Source organism: Sapajus apella, unplaced genomic scaffold (genome assembly GCF_009761245.1).
Source record: "Sapajus apella isolate SASKATOON/1434 unplaced genomic scaffold, GSC_monkey_1.0 scaffold43, whole genome shotgun sequence".
Classification (NCBI taxonomy): Eukaryota; Metazoa; Chordata; class Mammalia; order Primates; family Cebidae; genus Sapajus; species Sapajus apella.
The window spans coordinates 4,589,825-4,599,257 of NW_022436983.1; the positions used below are offsets into that span (position 1 = coordinate 4,589,825).

The window sequence follows — 9,433 nt, forward strand, 5'->3', positions numbered from 1 at the left end:
AGGCTCTCAGACCTTTTGTCCTTTTTTGGAGACATACTGATCTTGGCTCACTGCAACCTCTGCCCCCACTGGGTTCAAGCAATTCTCGTGCCTCAGCCGCCCGAGTAGCTGGGACTACAGGGCGCACCACCACGCCCAGCTAATTTTTGTATTTTTAGTAGAGATGGGCTTTCAGCCTGTTAGCTGTGGCTGGAATCAGACTCCTGACTTTAGGTGATCCTCCCACCTCAGCCTCCCAAAGTGCTGGGACTACAGGTGTAAGACACCACGCCCGGCCCATTCATCCTTTTTATTGAGGCTTCTCTACATTTTCTCATCCTCACTCTCCTTACTTGGTGAAAGGCGGAGGTCCCAAATCCAGGCTGTGAAAGACAAGTACGAGCAGAGGCAGCACCCAGCACAGATCTGTTATGGTAGCATGCCTGTGCTCAGGGCCTTCAGTAAAAGCCCACAGACCCTGACTACTTTCTGGTGGACTCAGGACGAAGTCCTTAACTACAGACAAAAGGATAATGGCGGTGCTGTGGATGACCTGCTGGCTGTTGAAGTGTGAAGAGAATACGGAATGCCCTCTACAAAAATAAGCATAAAATTGGAAAAAACATGTATCAAAAATGTTTCAAGGTTCTGGAAATCAGCCAAAGGCAGGCAAATTAAGAAGCATTTATTCTTGGGAAAAAACTGGCTGGGCATGGTTGCTTGTGCCTGTAATCTCCCAGCACTTTGGGAAGCCAAGGTGGGGAAATTGCTGGAGGCCAGGAGTTCAAGGCCAGCCTTTGTAACAAAGCAAGACCCTGTCTCTACAAAAAATAATAATGAATAATAAAAAGAAAAAGAGCGGCTCATGCCTGTAATCCCTGCACTTTGGGAGGGTGAGGCGGGTAGATCACCTGAGGTCAGGAGTTCAAGACCAGCCATGCTAATATGCTGAAACCCCATCTCTACTAAAATTACAAAAAAAAAAAAAAAAAAAAAATAGCGAGGCTTGGTTGTGCATGCCTATAATCCTGGCTACTTGGGAGACAGGAGAATCGCTTGAACTCAGGAGGCAGAGTTTGTGGTGAGCTGAGATCACATCACCTCCCTCCAGCCTGGGCAATAAGAGGGAAACTCCATATCAAAAAAAAAAAAAGAAAAAAGAAAAGTGTTAGGTAATAGAAACAGAGATCTGCTACCCTCTGGCCTGGGACTGCTGTCAGTACTGGTCCCCTTCCCCCCAACCCCTCTCCATTGGCAAGAACAGGCGTACCATGTCAGACTTGGGGTAAACTTGATTGCGTTTGTGGGTAACAGGGCTGGGATATTTGGGACAGAGGAGAAGTGTACTTTTTTATCAGCTAAAAGTAGCAAACTTGTTGAGAAGTAAATGGGAAAAAAACCTACAGCTTACTAGCCTGAGATCTCAAACAATTAGCACACTAGCTAGAAATTTAAGAGGAGACTCTGGAAATGAGAATGTCACAGAAGGATTAGACAGGGCCTCAGCACACCACCGGCCGGCTGGAAAACCAGCCATGTACGCAGATGAGACTTCAGAAAGCCCCATAGAAATTAAAAGCAAAAGAAGAACCTGGTGCAGTGACTCATACCTGTAATCCCAGTACTTTAGGAGGCCAAGGTGGGCAGATCACCTGAGGTCAGGAGTTCAAGATCAGCCTGGCTAACACATCAAAAACCCGTCTCTACTGAAAATACAAAAATTAGCCAGGCATGTTAGTGCACACCTGTAATCCCAGTTAGGAGGATGAGGCAAGAGAATCACTTGAACCCAGGTAGCGGAGGTTGCAGTGAGCCAAGATCGCTTCGCTGCACTCCATCCTGGGCGATAGAGTGAGACTCTATCTCAAAAAAAAAAAAAGAAATTAAAAGCCAAGGGAGGCCGGGTGCGGTGGCTCACACCTGTAATCTCAGCACTTTTTGAGGCCAGGGCGGATGGATCACCTGAGGTCAGGAGCTCAAGACCAGCCTGGCCAACACGGTGAAACCCTGTCTTTACAAAAAATACAAAAAATTAACCAGGCATGGTGGCAGGCACCTGTAATCCCAGCTACTCGGGAGGCTAAGACAGGAGAATCACTTAAACCCAGGAGGCAAAGGGAGAGATCACACCATTGCACTCCAGCCTGGGCAATAAGAGCGAAACTTTGTCTCAAAAAAAAAAAAAAAGCCGAGGGAGACGTAAGAACTAGGTGATCCCTGAATGCACGGCCAACCCACACAGTGGGCCAAAGTGTCTGAGTACAGCCTCTTCCCAAATCTGTGGCTACTAAGTTATGGAGACACAAGGCAACCCTCAGGAAGTCAAGCTAAAAACTGAAGAATAAATATCTGGGTGTGATAGCTCACACCTATAATCCCAGCATTTTGAGAGGCCAAGGTGGGAGGATTGTTTGAGTCCAGGAGTTTGAGACCAGCCTGGGCAACATAGAGAGATCTTGTCTCTAATTAAAAACAAAAAAAAAAGCCAGGCATGGTGGTGTGCACCTATAGTCCCAACAGCTTGGGAGGTTGAGATGGGAGGCTTGTTAAGTTCAGGAGGTTGAAACTGCAGTGAACTATGATTACAACATTGCACTCCAGCTTGGGTGATGGAGTGAGTCCCTGTGTCAAAAAAAAAAAAAAAAAAAAAAAAAAAAATCTGAGCTTGGTGTGGTGGCTCACGCCTGTAATCCCAGCACTTTGGGAGGCCGAGGTAGGCAGATCACTTGAGGTCAGGAGTTCGAGACCAGCCATGGCCAACATAGTGAAACCCTGTCTTTACTAAAAATACGAAAATTCACTGAGTGTGGTGGCATATGCCTGTAATCCCAGCTACTCACGAGGCTGAGACAGGAGAATTGCTTTAACCTAGGAGATGGAGGTCGCAGTGAGCCAAGATCACACCACTGCACTTCAGCCTGGGCAACAGAGTGAAACTCCATCTCCAAAAAAAAAAAAGTCTGAACAGAGTGCACCCACACATTGAAATAAGAGTTCTAGGAGGAAAGAAGAGAAAGGGAAGAAAAAATTATTTGAAGGTTTTGTGGCCAAAACTCCCTAAATATTTCAAAGGACACTAATTTACTAATTTAACTCTGTGAGCCCCAATAGGATAACCACAAAAAGATCCACATCATCAAACTGCTGAGAACCAATTGAAAGGGACAGTTTCGCCGGGCGCGGTGGCTCAAGCCTGTAATCCCAGCACTTTGGGAGGCCGAGGCGGGTGGATCACGAGCTCAAGAGATCGAGACCATCCTGGTCAACATGGTGAAACCCCGTCTCTACTAAAACTACAAAAAATTAGCTGGGCATGGTGGCGCGTGCCTGTAATCCCAGCTACTCAGGAGGCTGAGGCAGGAGAATTGCCTGAACCCAGGAGGCGGAGGTTGCGGTGAGCCGAGATCGCGCCATTGCACTCCAGCCTGGGTAACAAGAGCGAGACTCCGTCTCAAAAAAAAAAAAAAAAAAAAAAAAAAAGAAAGGGACAGTTTCCAAAACAGAAAAGCAACTAATCACGCACAGGAGAATGGCAGTATGATTAATGGTTGACTATTCTGGCCAGGCAAAGTGGCTCAGCACAAAGGTGGAGCAAGGGAAAGGGTAATAAAGTTACTGCATTCTACCAGAATTTTCAGTATTGAGCTGAAATACATTGTAATAAGTTAAAGCTACATATTGCAATCCCTAGACAACAACACAGGAAGTAACTCCAACAATAAGTAAAAGGAAAAAAAAAAAACCTTCAACTTTCGGATTAGAATAATACATACACACACAACTGTAACAGAAAGGAGTTAAAGAAGCCAGGCATGGTGGCTTACGTCTGTAATTCCAGCATTTTGGGAGGTTAAGGCAGGCAGATCACCTGAGTTCAGGAGTTCAAGACCAGCCTGGCCAACATGGTGAAACCCCGTCTCTACTGAAAATACAAAAATTAGCCAGTCATGGTGGCACACCTGTAATCCCAGCTACTCGGGAGGCTGACAGGAGAATTGCTTGAACCCAGGAGGCGGAGGTTGCAGTGAACCGAGATCATGCCACTGCACTCCAGCCTGGGCAACAGAGCGAGACTCAGTCTCAAAAAAAAAAAAAAAAAAAAAGGAAACAAAGGAACAAAAAAGATATGAGACATCAACAATTACATTAAACATAAATGGATTAAATACTCCAAAGGGCACAGACTGTCAAACTATATAAAAAGCAAGATTCAACTATATGCTATCTACAAGAGATCCTTTAGTTTCAAAGACACAAATAGAGTGAAAGTAAAAAGATATACCAGGCAAACAATAATCACAAGAGAGCAGGAATAGCTATATGAATATCAGTCAATACTGCCTTTTTTTCCCAAGTTCTTCCTGCATACACTTAACTCAGCACAGACTTTAAGAAAATATTATTAGAAACATAAAGGAGGCTGGGCGTGGTGGTTCATGCCTGTAATCCCAGCACTTTTCCGAGACAGGCGGATCACCTGAGGTCAGGAGTTTGAGACCAGCCTGGCCAACATGGTGAAACCCTGTCTCTACTAAAAATACAAAAAAATTAGCCAGACGTGGTGGCACATGCCTATAATCCCAGCACTTGGGAAACTGAGGCTGGAGAGTTTCTTGAACCTGAGAGGCGGAGGTTGCAGTGAGCTGAGAATGTGCCATTGCACTCCACCCTAGGTGGCTGAGACTCCGTCTCAAAAAAAAAAAAAAGAAAAGAAACGTAAAGGAACATTTTATGATGATAATGGCTACATCAATTTATCTTGAAGATATAGCCATTATAAATATATACACTAATAATATTAGAGTATTAGAATCTCAAAAACATAGAATTGAAAGGAAGAATAGACAATTGAAAATTCCTGATAGGCTGGGCACAGTGGCTCACAGCCTTAGTAATCCCAATACTTTGGGAAGCCACGATGGGAGGATTACTTGAGCCCAGGAGTTTGAGACCAGCTTGGGCAATATGGTAAGGCCCCATCTCTAAAAAAAAAAAAATTAAAAAAATTGCAAGCCGGGCGCAGTGGCTCACGCCTGTAATCCTAGCACTTTGGGAGGCTGAGGTGGGTGAATCACCTGAGGTCAGGAGTTCAAAACCAGCCTGGCCAACATGGTGAAATCCCATCTTAAAAAAAAAAAAAAAAAAAATTGCAAAGCATGGTGGTGCACATCTGTAGTTCCACCAGCTACTCGGGAGGCTGAAGTGAGAGGATCGCTTAACCCAGGAGTTTGAGGCTGCAGTAAGCCAGCCATGTTCACACCACCGCACTCCAGGCTGGACAACAGTGAGACCCTGCCTCAAAAGCAAAACAAAATGACAAAAACTCTAAACATATTAGGAATAGACAAGAAAAAAATAGGGCCAGGCACAGTGGCTCACATCTGTAATCCCAGCACTTCGGAAGGCCAAGACGGGTGGGTTACTTGAGGTCAGGAGTTTGAGACCAGCCTGGCCAACATGGTGAAACCCCATCTCTACTAAAAATACAAAAAGCCAGGTGTGGTGGCACATGCCTATAGTTCCAGCTACACAGGAGGCTGAGGCAGGAGAATCGCTTAAACCTGGGAGGTTGCAGTGAGCCAAGATTGTGCCACTGTAATCCAGCCTGGGCAACAGGGTAAGATTTTGTCTTCAAAAAAAAAGAGAAATTCCCTAACATCATATTTAATGGTGAAAAACTGAATGCTTTCCTCTACAATCAGAAACAAGGCAAGTATGTTTCTTCTCACCATATCAACATTGTACTGAAGATTGTAGCCAGTACAATAGACAAGGAAAATAAAAGACATAGGGATTGAAAGGAAAAAAAAACTATACACAGATGATATGATTGCAGATGACAGGGTCTCAGGATACAAGGTCAATAGACGAAAATTACATTTGTGTGTTCCAATAATGAACAATCTGAAAACGAAATTAAGAAAGTGCCATTCTCGCCAGGTGCAGTGGCTCATGCCTGTAATCCCAGCTACTTGGGAGGCTGAGGCAGGAAAATCACTTGAACTTGGGAGGCGGAGGTTGCAGTGAGCTGAGATTGTGCCACTGCACTCCAGCCAGGGTGACACAGTGAGAGTCTGTCTCAAAAACAAACAAAACGATATTGAGGCTGGGTCCGGTGGCTCACGCCTGTAATCCCAGCACTTTGGGAGGCTGAGGCAGGCAGATCACCTGAGGTCATGAGTTCGAGACCAGCCTGGCCAACATAGTAAAATGCCATCTCTACTAAAAAAAAAAAAAATTCAAAAATTCAAAATTAGGCCAGGCGCGGTGGCTCACGCCTATAATCCCAGCACTTTGGGAGGCCGAGGCGGGTGGATCACGAGGTCAAGAGATCGAGACCATCCTGGTCAACAAGGTGAAACCTCGTCTCTACTAAAACTACAAAAATTAGCTGGGCATGATGGTGCGTGCCTGTAGTCCCAGCTAGTCGGGAGGCTGAGGCAGGAGAATTGCTTGAACCCAGGAGGCGGAGGTTGCAGTGAGCCGAGATCATGCCATTGCACTCCAGTCTGGGCAACAACAGCAAAACTCCGTCTCAAAAAAAAAAAAAATTCAAAACTTAGCTGGATGTGGTGGCACGTGCCTATAATCCCAGCTACTCAGGAGGCTGAGGCAGGAGAATTGCTTGAACTTGGGAGGCAGATGTTGCAGTGAGCCGAGAAGTGCCACTGTAATATTGAGTCTTGCAAATCCATTAACATGTTATAATGTCTTATTTAGATCTGTAATTAATGTTTTGTGGTTTTGCATGTATAGGCTTTGTACTTCTTTTATGGATTTCAATATTTTATTCCAAATATTTTATTCTTTTGATGTTACTGTAAATGATACTTTTTTTTTTTTTTTTGGACAAGAAGTAAATTTATTGGTTCATATTATGAGGGGGCAGCACAGTGGAAGCCCTCATGAGTGCAGGGCCCACCACTTATCCAGGGGGCCACGATTGGGGATGTACTTAACCCCACAGCCATCTGGGATGAGCCGCTTCTCAGCCACCGTGTCTTCAAATTCATCGGCATTGAACTTGGTGAAGCCCCACTTCTTTGAGATGTGGATCTTCTGGCGGCCAGGGAACTTGAACTTGGCCCTGTGCAGGGCCTCAATCACATGCTCCTTGTTCTGCAGCTTGGTGCGGATGGACATGATCACTTGGCCAATGTGAACTCTGGCCGCAGTGCCCTGGGGCTTTCCAAAGGCACCTCACATCCGTGTTTGGAGCCTGTCAGCCCCAGCACAGGACATCTTGTTGATGTGGATGACGGGGAAGGGGTGGAGCCGCACTCAGATATGAAAGCCATCTTTGCCACAGCTTTTCACCATGTACTTATTGGCACAAATTCGGGCAGCCTCCAGGGCTTCAGAGGAGAGCTGCTCATATTCATCTGATACCATGTGGCCACAGAGTGGAAACTCATCCACTTTTGCCTTCTTCCGCCCCAGGTCAAAGATGCGAATCTTGGCATTAGGGACACCTCGGCAGAAGCAAGAGTTTGGGTACCGCTTGTTCTTACAAGATCAGTAACAACGGGCGGGGCGGCGGCCCATAGCGGCACCAGGATCTTTAGTGGCGTGAGGAAGGAAAACAGCTACTTTTTTTTTTTTTTTGAGACGGAGTCTCGCCCCGTCGCCCAGGCTGGAGTGCAGTGGCGCCTCCCAGGTTCTAGCAAATCTCCTGCCTCAGCCTCCTGAAAAGCTGGAATTTTTAGTAGAGACGGAGTTTCACCAAGTTGGCCAGGCTGGTCTCAAACTCCTAGGCTCAAGCGATCTGCCTGCCTTAGCCTCCTACAGTGCTGGGATTACAGAACCTTTTTTTGTTTTGTTTTGTTTTGTTTTGTTTTGAGACAGGGTCTTGGCTCTGTCACTCAGGCTGGAGTGCAGTGGTCCATCATGGCTCATTGCAGCCTCAACATCCCAGCCTTAAGCAGTCTTCCCACCTAACCCTCTCCGGTAGCTGGGACTGCAGGCATGCACCACCACCACACCTGCCTAGTTTTATTTTTAATTTTTTGTTTGTTGTTTGTTTTTTTTTTTTTTTTGAATGCGAAGATGTAATACCAATGGGGACACAAGAATTTTTCTAAAAAAGATTATTGGAGAGGGATCATGAATACCTTGGTCTCAAGAACTCCAACTCCTCACACATCATCTTCAGTTAGGCTGGCTAATCAGTGAGGTGATACTTTCTTCTACCTCTGACAGCGTCTTCAGAATTTGGTTGACTTTGACCTCATCAAATTCCAAACACAGAAATTCAGATTCCTGTCCATATTTGCCTAATTCCAGCTCTATAATGGCAACAGGCTTGTGTATTTGAGCTGAGTGCCTTGACTGAGACTTGCCATCAGCTCTCCAGCTCAGGCCCTGAAGCCCGCTATTCCAGCGGCTCTGGTTCATGAGGCTCTCGTGGATTTTTGTCCTGTGGCTCTTCCAGAATTTAGAAATAACAGCAGCTTGGTCAGATGTGATCCCACTTTGCTTTTTGGTTCGAGCAGTCAAGTATGCCTCCAGCTGGGTGAAATCCATGTCTGCAGACGCAATAGATTTAAGAATCCCTCTCATCTTTGCCAGAAAGGGGCGGAACTCCTCGGGTGGCACCTCTGGATACAGGTGACTCTGCAGCAGCTCCTCTGTGATGCCAGGGTGCCTGTGGAAAGTCTCCTGGGCTATCACATTCAGCAGCCTGCTCAGGGGCTTGCTGCCCTCAAGCTCGCCCACTGCCATTTTATTTTTTGTTTTTTAATGTAGAGAAGGGGGTCTCACTATGTTGCCCAGGCTGGTCTCCAACTCCTGGGCTTAAGAGATCCTTTCGGCCGGGCGCGGTGGCTCACGCCTGTAATCCCAGCACTTTGGGAGGCCGAGGCAGGTGGATCACGAGGTCAAGAGATCGAGACCATCCTGGTTAACACGGTGAAACCCCATCTCTACTAAAACTACAAAAAATCGGCTGGGCATGGTGGCGCGTGCCTGTAGTCCCCGCTACTCAGGAGGCTGAGGCAGGAGAATTGCCTGAACCCAGGAGGCGGAGGTTGCGGTGAGCCGAGATGGCGCCATTGCACTCCAGCCTGGGCAACAAGAGCGAAACTCCGTCTCAAAAAAAAAAAAAAGAGATCCTTTCACCTCAGCCTCCCAAAATGCTGGGATTACAGGCATGAGCTGCCATGCCCAGCAGAAAGTTGTCATTGGAATAAATCTGGGGTTTAGTTAAAAGTTTTTTTTTCTTTTTTTTTTTTTTTAGTTAGTTAAAAGTTTTATATTGGCCGGGCGCAGTGGCTCACGCCTGTAATCCCAGCACTTTGGGAGGCCGAGGCGGGTGGATCACGAGGTCAAGAGATCGAGACCATCCTGGTCAACATGGTGAAACCCCGTCTCTACTAAAACTACAAAAAATTAGCTGGGCATGGTGGCGCGTGCCTGTAATCCCAGCTACTCAGGAGGCTGAGGCAGGAGAATTGCC

At 46.4% G+C, this 9,433-nt stretch overlaps 2 pseudogenes across 2 annotated transcripts; both read right to left on the reverse strand.

The window, feature by feature from the left end:
• Nucleotides 1-6,816: 6,816 nt before the first annotated feature.
• LOC116566276 lies at nucleotides 6,817-7,539 on the reverse strand (annotated as a pseudogene). The gene has a single exon (XR_004275824.1). The product of XR_004275824.1 is annotated as a 60S ribosomal protein L10-like (transcript).
• A 466-nt stretch (nucleotides 7,540-8,005) lies between these two features.
• LOC116566273 lies at nucleotides 8,006-8,700 on the reverse strand (annotated as a pseudogene). The gene has a single exon (XR_004275822.1). The product of XR_004275822.1 is annotated as a COMM domain-containing protein 1 pseudogene (transcript).
• Between the last annotated feature and the right edge of the window lie 733 nt (nucleotides 8,701-9,433).